Below are 13,737 nucleotides of genomic sequence, written 5' to 3'. Positions count from 1 at the left end.
TTTGAGTTAACTTCTATAAATTTATCATTGACATTGTCTTACATATATTGTGAAATATGTTGTACAAACAAATTTAAAAACATGAGTTTACTTCTATTTAAAAGTTAAAGGTATGCACTTGATATTATAAATTAATTTTCAATTTAAGTAATGATCTCCTATTCTTTTCCATTACTTTTACATTCAAGCATGTTTAAATTAATGTTTGTTTGAAGTTTTAAATTACTATTGATTATAATATTAAACCCTTCACTTGTACATGATAATTTAAAGATCATTACTCATTGTATTGATTATATGCTATTTTTATGTTGTCAATTGACATGTATGTTTAACCATGTTAACCATGTTAAGTGAGAGGGAGGGAAGGAGAAAGAGAGAGAGAGAGAGAGAGAGAGAGAGAGAGAGAGAGAGAGAGAGAGAGAGGGAGGGAGGGATATGGGGAGGGTTATAAGTGCTTTTAATTTATCATAAAGGGTTATAATGGGTTCTAGGTGGTCCTACAATCCCTTTGGACCCATTATGACTCCTTAGGACACATTAGGACCCATTAGGACACCTTAGGACAAATTAGCACCTCTTAGGACCCCTTACAACAAATTAGTTATTGTAGTCCTAAAGTAATCTTTTCTAATGTATCCTAGTACATTCTAATGTTTCCAAGGGTTTTGATGGGTCATATGTGGTCATTAGAAACCTTAGGACCCATTATGACTCCTTGGAATCCATTCTATAATGTGTCATATTCAATCCTATTTCTTCCTAAGGAGTTATAGTGGGTCCTATGTGGTTCTAGGAATCCTAGAGACTAATTACAACCTCCTAGGAACCATTATGACCCATTATGATCCTTTATATCATATTAGTCATTGTAGGACATTGTTTAAAGGTCTAATGTGCCTTAATGAGTCATATGTTCAAACGAGACATTAGGGATTTTTAGGACCCATTAGTACACATTAGGCCTCATTAGGAACATTAGGGTCCATTCACACACATTAGGACCCATTAGACCCATTAAAACCTTTATAACACATTAACCATTGCAAGACATAGTAATGTGTCCTAAGTGGTCCTAATATCTTACAATGGATCAAAATTGGTCCTATGTGGTTTGAGAACCCATTAATACCCTTTAGGATGCACATTATGACCATTTAAAACATATTAAAATCCATTAATTCCTCTTAGATAATCTTAAGGGGCATAAGACACACTAATGGGTAATAATATGCCCCAATGGGTCCTAAAGCATCTTAAGGGGTTCTCATGTGTTCTAAGTGATCCGTTGACCTTTTAGGACCCATTAGGAACCCTTATAATCCATTAGGGGCCATTAGGACACATAAGAACCAATTATAACCCCTCAAACACATTCACCATCATACGATACACTACTATGTCCAAAGGCATTATAGTAGTTCCTAAGTGGTTGTAATCAATCCTAATGTTTCCTCTTGGATTTTAAGTGCTCTTAATATATCATGAAGGGTCATAATGGGTTCTTAGTGGTCCTAGGACATCTTAGGGCCTATTAGGACCCATTAGAACACATTAACTATAGTAAGACAGACAAATGGGATGTTAATGATTCTAATGTATCATAAGGGGTCATAATGGATTGTAAGTGGCCCAAGGACCCATTACAACACCTTATAATATATTAGGACCAATTAGGACACATTAAAACTACCTCAATTAGTTATTTAATTACATAGGTAAATATATTTAAGAAAATGTAACAACTTGATAAGACATCAAGTGTTTTTTCTAGAAAAATAGGCATTCTAGCTAGAGTGACACTTGATGAGAAAATGTGTGAAAGGAAGGGTATCATCCATCATTTCATTAAAGAAATCTTCAATCTTTGCCTCAATTTTATAAATTTTAATTTTTAGGATGAAAAATATTTATAATAGTAGGTCAAATTTATTTGTATGAATTTCAATGCATAAATTTGATGTGATATTTATCCAATAATCTTTTTGATATCAATACTAATGCTCTATAAATAGTTAAAATTATTGTTCGTGTACCATATATACTTACAAAATGTGTCATATGTTCATGAATAAAATATTTCACAATAAAGAAAATAGTTTGAATACTTAAAACATGATTTAACATAATAATATATACTACATACACTAGCATGATAAGAAGTCATAAAATATAGTACATGGTCTAACATGTCATAACATGATCTATGAAGTCAAAAAATACATGTAATACAGTTAACTATCCTAATACAAAGTGTATCAAAATAAACAATATGTGTCATAAAAACACAATCTAAAGGTGCTAACAAGACATAATCTATTTGATCGAATGTCCTCTTTACTCCACACGAAGAGGACTCGGATGGATCATCTAGTATAATATGAGTTGTCTCATCATGTGGGACACCCTGTGAGGTAGATGGATCATCCTGTGTAACATGAGGCATGTCTCATCATGTACATGCTTAATTGAAATGGGTTTCAAAATCTAGCTTGCAAATAAATTGAATATTCACTACATAATAAAATAAATACCACATGAGATGGGTGTCCCTCTATAAAGGAAGAAGGTGCACTGTGAAAGCTACCAAATGCAATAGTGGTGAGGTCCCATAATTTATAATACATACATTTTTAAAATTTGATAAAGAGCATAATGAACTATGTATGTACATAAATCACAATACTGACCTCAAAGGATGATGTAGGTACCTCCATCTGGCTTAGTCCTGTACTCTTAGCAACACTCCTGGCAACATAGTCCTAAAATTATGGATACATAAATGTTGAGTCAAAATTATATATACATGAATAATTACAAAGTACATAATTTGTACACTACATTTTTTATATACAATAAAAACATGTATATATATCATACCTGAGTAGTGGCCAATGTCACAAATGTGTCTAAGGGTATGCTAAAAAATAAACTATATCAAGGCCTATATGGATGAGTACGATCCATCTCTTGTTCATAAAATCAAAACACATAAAATATATACATGAGTCAAAATTGTTTAGATTATAAGTTAATAACAATGTACATACATAAAAATAGTACAAATTATTTGTCTTTAGTCAAAAGTTCATACTGTATGTATTTGAGGTTGTGCCTCAATGGTAACTGGATCAAGACCTATACTGACATCAAATTGTGTAGCAGCCGACAATCCCTACAAAATTAGATAAAAAGAACATATGAGAACGTGTTATTAAATTTGAGTTTGAATGTACATTTTTATAGTGTAATTCAAAGTGCATACCATATGAGGGACACCAATGTCTATAGGTCTCGAAAAAAGACTATACTGCCTCCTAGGAGGAATAGTATCATCCATCCTCTATTATTTCAAAAGTACAAATTAATATGGTTAATACAACTACACATGTATGTGGAAAGTAAATAATTATGTACTTTATATTTAAATTTTACCTAGTACTCTTAACTGTCTCTGAGCCCTCCCTACATGAGGTCAACAAATGATGAGACATTAATCTCATCACTACCATCACCATGGGCAGTGTATGAGTCATCATGAACATTAGCACCCTCAACACAATGGTCATCGTGCGTTGCATCACTATTGCTCTAGGGGCCTCTGCATATGCCTCCACAGCTAGTACAAATATGTCCATGTGGACAAACATGTGCCACTTGCATCTACTATTGTACTAAATTTCCCAAAAGGGCACTCAAAGAGGTAAGAGTAGATGAAATTTCTCGATGATGGTGTGGAGTTGGTACAATGGGTGTAGGAAGAGGAACAAGGGGCTAAGGTCGCTTGTGGTTTCTCATTCTATCACTCAGCTTTTCCCCAGGCCTATCCGGAGTCATCCCTCCACCAACCTCCTAAAATGATTTAATATCAAAATAATTGGGTTTCAAACCCAATTCAAACTCATCCCATAGCTTCCTAAGGAAGTACATGGGCATCTCATGATTAGCATGTGGTGGATGGTCAAATACCATCCACCCCCACTCCCAAAAGTGTGCTACTATGCATGGATGTGTGCACCATCTAATAGAAATATGAGGCTTCCTCTCATTAATCTCCTCACCCATCTTAGGGTTTACAAAATAGCTTTTAAAATTTCCTTTACCTATTTTGAGGTTATGAATCTTTCTATATGATAAGCCATCAGAATAGAAGGCATGCATGTTTTGCCTCCATAATCTAAATGAATCAATATCATGATCCAAATGCTTTGTAGACTAAATGACACCTTGCATGCTATCTGCAAGGCGTAGTAGGTGAGGAGGGGGGTGGGCCTCGCGCTTGATAGCCTCAATATCTTGCATGAGGTCATTAAGATTATTCCTCATGCTCTCTTGCAAATCATCTACAATGGGTGGTGGAGGAGGGCTAGGTGGTCATGGAGGTGGGGGTGGAGGTGGAGGTGGAGATGGAGGGGGCAAAAGTGGGGGTGGGGGAGGGGGAGGGGTTGGCAGTGGGTCCATCAAATATAATCTGCATATATGTTTAAACAACATAAAAAATGAAAAAGTTACTATTTAATAAAATTTAAATGTAAAATATCAATTATATAAATGTGCGGATCTTTAAAACCATATCAATTAAATAAATAAAGTTAAACACTTAAGTAAACTTCAATGTTAAGGCTAATCGAACATTATACCAAATTTAAGTCTAATCATAAAATAATACTCCAAAAAACTATATTAATAAATCAACTATATAAATCTAGTTTTAATGTTAGGTACAAACTTTTTTTTGTCTATGCCAGTTCAAAGGAACATGTTTTTGATATTAAGGAAAAGGATGTGAAAGTGCCCAATAGTTTAACCATTGTTTTGTTAGATTATGATCTAGATCCTAAATGGAGTTACTTCATGACATATTGTAGTATTTTTTTAATATTAATATTTTATATTGAATCCTAGAGTAGTTATATTCCTATTCTATTTAGTTTTTAAAGTCTTGTTGAAAAAAATATTACAGTTATATTTTTTTGTCCTAGACCCCTAACAGACCATTAGAGATGATTTAGACAAACCATGTGTGATTAAGGATAGAAAAAATAACAATGATGATGATGATGATGATGATTTTAATCAATTCTTTAGTATTGTATAGAAGAATGACTCCTTATGTTAGGAGTTCCCATTTTATTGGATGCATCCAAGGAGAAATCAAGGACTCAGTTCGAGGTAATTTCATCAACAATGAGCAAAGAAGAAGAGAAGGAACCAAATAAAGTTAAGAATTACAAATGTTGTAGAAGATATTATGACTAAGAAAGAGAATAGTAAGGTAATTAATGAAGGGTAAGCCTTCAATGATTTTCCTTAAAATCTTGTGATTGTGAGTGAACAATCTTTATGATAAGAGAAGGTGACAAATAAAATGGAAAATATTATCTAGACTGACATTCCTTGTAGTGGTGAGAAATTAGGCATAAGTTTATTGTTCACAAGTGATTTTGGTAAGACATCTTACATTAGCAAAATTTGGAAAGGAATAAGACTTAGAGACATGTATGGTGAGGATCAACTCATGAAACAATTATTAATCCTTTGTGAAGGAAAATGAGAGGTTAGAGAAGAAAATAGAAGAAGATTGTTGGAAAGTGTATTCCATGTGACCATATAGATGTTATCATTGTTGGAAGCATATCTCTTGGGTATGATTAGTAGTCATGATGAGTCAAATAAAAATAACATGTATATATCTAGGAAGGACTCACAGTGTTGCTTGGAAAAATTAATATGATAATTTGAGTTCTAAGTTGCAATGTGTTGATCAAAGACTAGTTTTTCTGGTGATGATGGATCGATTATGTAGTATTTTTTGGTGCTAACCAAGTGAAGTGTTGAGTACTCGTATGTTTATCTCAAGATAGAAAGCTTCATGATTTTTATTTGTGCATGTTATTTTTATTTAAAGATAGATATTTCTATTTGATGTTCATGATGAACAGTGTAGAGTTTCTTTTGGATTATGAGATAGAGATGTGTTTTTTGTTGATGTGGTATTTCACAATGCTTATTTATGTCTCTTAATTGTATCATGTTATTAATATGAGAAAACAATGAGATTTTTGATTGGATTCAAAAGGTCTGTTGGAGTGTGTTGATGTATTATTGCCTTACTCAGTTAGCTATCATGTTGTATTAGATCATGAGTGTGATTGATAGATCATGGCATACTAGAGATTATATATGTGGGTCCTAACTATGTCTTAGTTTACATATCTTGGGTAAAATTGATTATTGTAGTTCATTTTTGTAAAATTAATATGATGGTTAAGATCAACCTTTTTTTATGTTAATTGCATGTATAAAAAGATGAAATCATTTTTTAATGTTACAAGAAAATGGTGATGTTATGAGTGTATGAGATATAAAGGTGTGTAAGAATGTCATACTAAAGATTGATCTAAGAGGTATGGCTGGAATATATATATTGAAATTTAGAGAGTTGATAGTTCTTATTTAGAGTTGTATTAGCATATCATAGATGCTATCAGTTAGTCCATAATTCAATGGATTTTTGTCCATAACGGATTGTTGTTTGTTCTATTGTTGTTTCCCTCAAAATTGTTTCCCTTTTCTATATTCAAGTAGCTAGATCAATTTTTATGTACACTTATTTTGTGACACTAGGGGATTGTATTCTCATTATGGATTACATGTTCATCTCAGGATCAAACAAATTTTAATAATGTTACCTTTGTTGGCTTGAAATCTTAGTAATGAATGGGTCAAAAAGGTTATAAAATCTAATAGAATCATACAAACTCATAGCTAAAGTTTTAACAAATGTAGACTTCATCACAAGTTGAATGAGTAATGGAAAATTATAAAATATACTTAATTTAATAGTTTGATAGAGGAAGTTTATAGTTGGTATAGTTTTAATGTCTCAAAATAATAGTGTACCAAGATCTAGTATTTAACTTAAGACAATTATATCTATTAAATAACTACATTAATAAATAAATTTTTATACACAATCCATTTCATTATTTAGAACTAATTATTAATAACATATATTCTCAAAATAATATTATTCATATTATCCATAATATTTCTTCAACCCAATTTAAAATTATTAAATATAGTTTTCAAACTTAGGATTAAGATTACTTTCCATTATACCTACTGTTATGGTTGCCTGGCTAGGGATCAAGTGTTAGGTTTAAGATTTGAAGTTACAATTACAATTAGGGTTTAACATTTAGGATTATGTTTATTAACATGATTAGGGTTAGGCTTAGAATTAAGTTTGTTGATTTTAATTATATAATTTTGTTAAAATTTTAATCAATGTTAGGGTTAGGTTAGAGTTATGGTGAGGGTGAGATTTTACATCAAGGTTAATACTATTTTTACTGTTAGTGTGCAGTTTTATTAAAAAAGATACGGTTTTAAGGAAAGGGAGCACATTATGTAACGCCCAGCAAAGGGATCCAAAGAACTAACCTAAAGTTTTACTAAGCAAGCAATAACGTGTACAATAATTTACATTAAAAACATAAGAGATTACATTCCTTAACGAGCACATTTACATTTCATTTTTAAATAATTATACTAGAAGTAAAATAAATAACACATCCACATGAAAGAATAACTATAAGTTCAATCCATTTAAATAATATACATTTATTCCAAATGCCACTTGGCATTAATTCTAAATGCATAATCATCCATTGTACATGTCACAAGGTATGAAAGGCTAAAAGAATATACATTTATAAAATAGTTTACATCATCCATTTTCGATCCACGAAACAAAGTACAATACAATAAGTAAAATCATTAAATACTAAGTTTTGTGTTTGGATCCCTTGGTAGGGTGTTACGTGATTAAATACTTAGTTATATGTTTAGGGTTTTATTGTACAGTTATGGTTAGCTCGAGGTTAAAGACTTACAAATATATAGTCAATTTTACTTTCTTTGTTCTATGGTTTAAAAACTAATCTATAATTAATCATTATTTATTTGAAATAAATATAAAATATTGAATGTATTACATGTTTAAACAATGAATTTACATCTATCTAATCATTCAACATTGTAATTTACATATTAAATACATTTCAAAACATCTAAAATAATATTTTTTAAATGAATATCTATGAAAGTATTATTTAAATTAATAGATACAATAATATAAAGATAATACTATTAACAATGAAAATTTACAATTTTATGTACATATTAAAACTAAAAATAATAATAATAAATTGACGGCATATAAAATGTAAAACTGAAAACTATTAAATAAAATAGTACAAAATAAAATAAAATACCTTGTATGTCAGAAAATAGCAGTAGGAGGGTTGGTAGAGGTAAAAAATGGGCTCCTTTATTGCTTTGAAATTGGGCTCACATTTTGTAAATGGTAAAAATGACGCAAAAAATGCCAAAAATGGGGGGATTTGTAGTTTTTCAAATTGGGTATCTGATTTGTTGAAAATCAGGTGCCTGATTTGTTGAAAATTGGGTGCTCAATTTTTAAGACATTCGGGCACCTAATCCACATTTCAAAAATTAGGTGCCCAATTTGTTTAAAATCAGGTGCCCGATTTGTTGAAAATTGGGTGCTCAATTTTTAAGACATTAGGGCACTTGATCCACATTTCAAAAATTGGGTGCCCAATTTTTGAAATGTGAATCGGGTGCCTGAAGTGGGATTTCAAAATCGGGTACCCATTTTTAAGAGGTCCAATTCTGCAAATTTGACTTCAGCGGAATGGTGACCCAACTTTGTGCTCTTACCCCTATCTAAAATGATCTGATGAGGGATCCCATGCAAATAAACAATATCCTCCAAGAAAACATGTGCTACAAATGAAGTTGTGTAGGATACTCTCATGGGTGAGAAATGTGCTACCTTGGACAACTTGTCCACTATCACCATAATACAATCATGTCTCTGTGATGACATAGGCAACCCTATGATAAAATCAATAGATATCATATCCCACTTCCACTCTGGAATGGTATGCAACTGCAAAAGACCCACCAAATGTTGATGCTCTACCTTCACTCTCTAGCACTCAAGACATCTAGCAACAAAATCAGCAACATCATGCCTCATCCTTGCCTAAAAGTACAATTATTTAAGGTCAACATGCATCTTCTTAACACCAAGATGTGTGGAATACGGTGCACAATGCACTTTCAAAAAAACCAAGGTATGAAGATCACCGAACATGGGTACATAGATATGCCCCAAGTGTTGCAGTAGTCCATCAGACTCAAGTATATAACATGAAAATCTCCCCTCAAGGGTACATCTAGACTTGATCTATGCCTTCACCTCTTGATACTAAGTGTCACTAGGAAAAGCCTCCAAGATACAACCTCGTAAATCCACTCCCAATGACATCACTGATACCTCATGTCACCTCTTAATCAAGGCATTTGCGATGAAATTCTCCTTCCCTTTAATGTAATGAACATCAAAGTCATACTTACATAAGAACTCCATCCAACAACATTGTTGTGCATTTAGGTTTGGCTGAGTAAAGATATACTGCAAGCTTCTATGATTACTATGCAACTCAAACCTATGTCCCAAAAGAAAATGCCTCCAATAGACTAGGGCATACACCATGGTTATGAGTTCCAAATCATGAGTGGGTTAGCTAAGCTCATGGTCCTTGAATTTCCTAGACTCATATGCAATCACTCAACCATCCTGCATCAACACTGCACCCACACCTTCCAATGAAGCATTTGTGCAAACCATGAAATCACCTACAGGATTAGGCACTGCAAGGACTAGTGTACTGGCCAAACACTCCTTAAGAGCATTAAATGCTACCTCACACTGGTCTAACCAAACATACTTCTTCCCTCTCTATTGAAGCGAAGTGATGGGATGAGTTACTCATGAGAAATCCTTCATGAAGTGATGGTAGTAACATGCTAATCCCATAGAACTATAAACTTTGAAGACATTAGTGGGTACCATCCAATCCATGATAGCATGAATCTTCTCTAGATCCACTGCAATTCCATCACCAGTGATGATGTGTCCCAAATACTTCACCTCTAACTGGAAGAACCCACATTTACTCAAGTCACCATACAACTAATGGTCTCTCAAGAACTATAATATTTGTTGTAAGTGGAATTCATGCTCCTCCATGGTCTTCAAATATATCAATATATCATCCAAGAATACAATGACATGCTGATCAAAGTAAGTGCAAAATACACCATTCATCAAACTCATAAATACTGATGGTGCATTGGTTAACCCAAAGGGTACAACCGTAAACTCATAATGCCCATACTGCATATGAAAATTTGTTTGATGAATGTCAGCCTCCTAGATACGAAGTCGATGGTATCTTGAATTTAGATCAATCTTTGTGAACACTCATGCTCCCTTCATCTGATTGAACAAGTCATTTATCCTCAGCAAAGGATATTGGTTCTTCCCCATCACCTTATTCAACTGTCGGTAGTCAATGCACAAATGCAAAGAACCATCCTTTTTCTTCATGAAGATGACTATTGCACCCCATGAGAATACACTAGGATGAATATGGTCCTTGGCCAACAGTTCCTTCAACTATAATCTAAGCTCACTCAAATCCTAGGTAGTCATGTAGTAAGGAGCTCATGAAATTGGCTCCACTCCTAGTACAAGATCAATCCAAAAATCAATGTCATGTTGTGGTGGCATACCTAAAATCTCATCAAGAAACACATTTACATACTCATGCAGGAGTGGGTGATCATAAAGTGTCATCGTATGGCTCTCAGCTTCCTCAAGATCATTGACAAAAATAAGAAACAACTGACAACCCTTTCACACACTCTACTTAAATTCTCAAAAGTTCCACCTACCCATCTGTATCATCAACACACTGTACCATCTTATGGTAGTAACCTATATTTTCCTAATAGGTGGCTAACCAATCCATGCCCAACACAATGCCATACAATCCAAGAGGTAGAATGTATAGATCCACTATGGTGGAAAAGGTTCCCAAATTCAAAATACAACCTCTAACCAATGAGTCTATAGCCTCTTTGAAACCTATGGATAACTCAACTTGCTACCTATTGACTTAACGTAATACCACTAGCCCATATCATTGAATAAAAGATGGTGAAATGAAAGAATCTGAAGCACCAGAGTCAAATAAAATTGAAGCTAAAATACCATGCAACATACTTGTAGTCTCAACTACTGTACCTTGATGCTTAGCTTGATGGTTGTCAACCACTACAAAGACTCAGTGATTCCTACCACCATCTCCTATAGTAGGCTCAGATCTAGTTGCACTCTTACCATATCCTATAGATGGTTTAATGGAGTACTCAAAATATTTATGGCCAAGTTGGCCACAAGAATAACAATTTCCCTCGAAGTTGGAACTTGTTCCATAGCCACCCTAAGTAGCACTAGGGTAAGGTGCACTACCCATACTAGAGTTGTGCTAATTGCTCCAAGGAGGCCAATCTTGCTGGGATTTCTACCCATGGCTTTGGTTATCTCCTTTCTTTCTAGAATCACTAGCACCCTATCCACCTTTAGGCCATCTTCCTTTACCCTTGTTATGATAATGACCATCATTACCACCTTGAGAGATCACTAACTGAGCCTAGCCCTTCCCTGAAGATTAAGTAAACTAATTCTTCTATCCCAAGTTTCATGCACTCTAGTTCTAAGAACTAGATTTACCACTAAACCCCATAACAGCATTTCTCTCTATGATTCTCACCTTCTCCATGGCAAGTGTAAGTGTCTTTGGTTGATGAGCATGGACATCTCTAATGATAGAGTCCTTGAGGCCCCTAACAAAATGTTGAGTGATGAGTGCCTCATCATTCCTATAGCTTGAGTACTACTTCAACCCAAGGAACTTCTTCTCATACTAATCCACTATCATAAAGCCTTGCCTAAGCTCATGAAATTCATCATTGAGGGACTCATGATATTATGGCGATAGGAATTTCTCCTGAAGCCTCTCCTCAAAGATCTCCCAAGTGAGATTTGTGACACTGGTTTAGAGCTTGTCGCACTCTAAATCCCACCGAATGGAACCATGTTCCCTCATCTATGTTATTGCACAATAGGCCTTCACATTACTCCCATAAGGTAGTAAGGAGAAAAAATGCCCCATATCAAGCAAACAGGTCTCAGGCTTGAGTCCTATCCCTTGGCCATCAAACAATGGTGTTTTGGACCTTTGAAGTTCCCACATCATTTCAACCCAAGTGAAATCATCATCATCCTAGCCACAAACCCTCCATTGGTGCCTTCTTCCACTAGGCGATGTATGAGAATGTTCCCATTCATGCTCCTCCTCTCTATGCTATGACTGGTGGGATTCTACATGATGAGACCCATCTTCTTGATTATGGTCCTATTGGCACTCATCAACATGAGGGCCCAACTAAGAAAGAATCTCCTAAAGAACTAGCATCAATACCCTTGTGAAATTTTGATTAGCATTAACCTATTTTACCCCATTGTCCTATCATTCCTCCTCATGGTGTTATTCCTCTTGAAAAACCCCTTGGTTACCACCCCAACCAGACCTACGTGTAGGGGGATAAAGTCAGATATAAGGATCATAAGAATAGGAGTCATAGCAAGATATCAAAATAATAACTAGTATCTAACAATACATAAACATAAAATAAAACTATAATGGAAGCGTAACACATAGATCCCAATGTTGCAACATGGGCTCTAATACTAGATGTAATGCCCCATCCAGAGATCCTTGGAACATGGATAGATAAAAGCCAGACAACTTCTTTTTTTAACAAGTGTGGATGCACACAATAACCAACATATAAAGATCACAAAGATTGTAACAAAAAACTAACCAAACAATCAAACACCAAAGATCTCCAAGTGTCACCACTGACCAAAACATAAACAAGAAAACAATAGAGACCAACCATGGTTGCACACACATTGAGGACACAAAGGAAGCACAACTCAACAACTAAAAACCATGACCAAAGACAATTGCCAAACCTTGAAAATTGGCTAAGTTTGAAATCCTGAAATCTTGAAATTTCTAGCTCATAGAGGTTCAGAACCTATCTCAAAAGACTCGTTGCATATATTAAAATATATCTTAAGTATACATCAAATTATACCTAAATGATGTATTTTAAACCCCATAGGAAATCTTTTTTGAACTAGGAAGGTGGAAAACATAACAAGGTGTCCAAAACCAACTTCTAAAATTTCCCTAGCCAAGCCTAGATAACCCCCATTTTTTGCACGAGGCTAGCAGACTGATAGATTCTCGTGTGAGGAAGTGCAACACGCCACATAAGAAACTGCCATCTATGCAAGGAAGTGCACCAAACAACATGAGAATGTACTTGGCCCAACAACCAAGACACCTAAAGCTAGTGTAGCATTTCACACAAGAAAGTGCCAAAAGTCGCACAAGGAAACCTAGCACACCATGCGAGAACTTACATTCTCATGCGAGAAACTACAATTTCATGCGAGAATCCAAATTAGCAAGCCATAAAACATTAAGGTAAAAATCAAGAAATAAAGTTCCCCCACACCGAGGAGTACTAGATCCACATTTCGAGGCAAGGACACTTGAATAATAATTGAAAGACAAAAAGCCAAAATCTAACCATCTAACAAATAGTGAAGGGAAAATAACTAAAAGCAACATCACAATCTGCATAATTAATATTGCAATAAATTAAATAACCAAACTAAGTACATGGTTCCTCCCAACCATAATAGCATCATAAGACCAT

This window comes from Cupressus sempervirens, chromosome 5, assembly GCF_028749045.1.
Source record: "Cupressus sempervirens isolate cs-2001-9-10 chromosome 5, ASM2874904v1, whole genome shotgun sequence".
Lineage (NCBI taxonomy): Eukaryota > Viridiplantae > Streptophyta > Pinopsida > Cupressales > Cupressaceae > Cupressus > Cupressus sempervirens.
The sequence above is the reverse complement of the archived record's forward strand: the minus strand, read 5'-3'. Positions refer to the sequence as shown.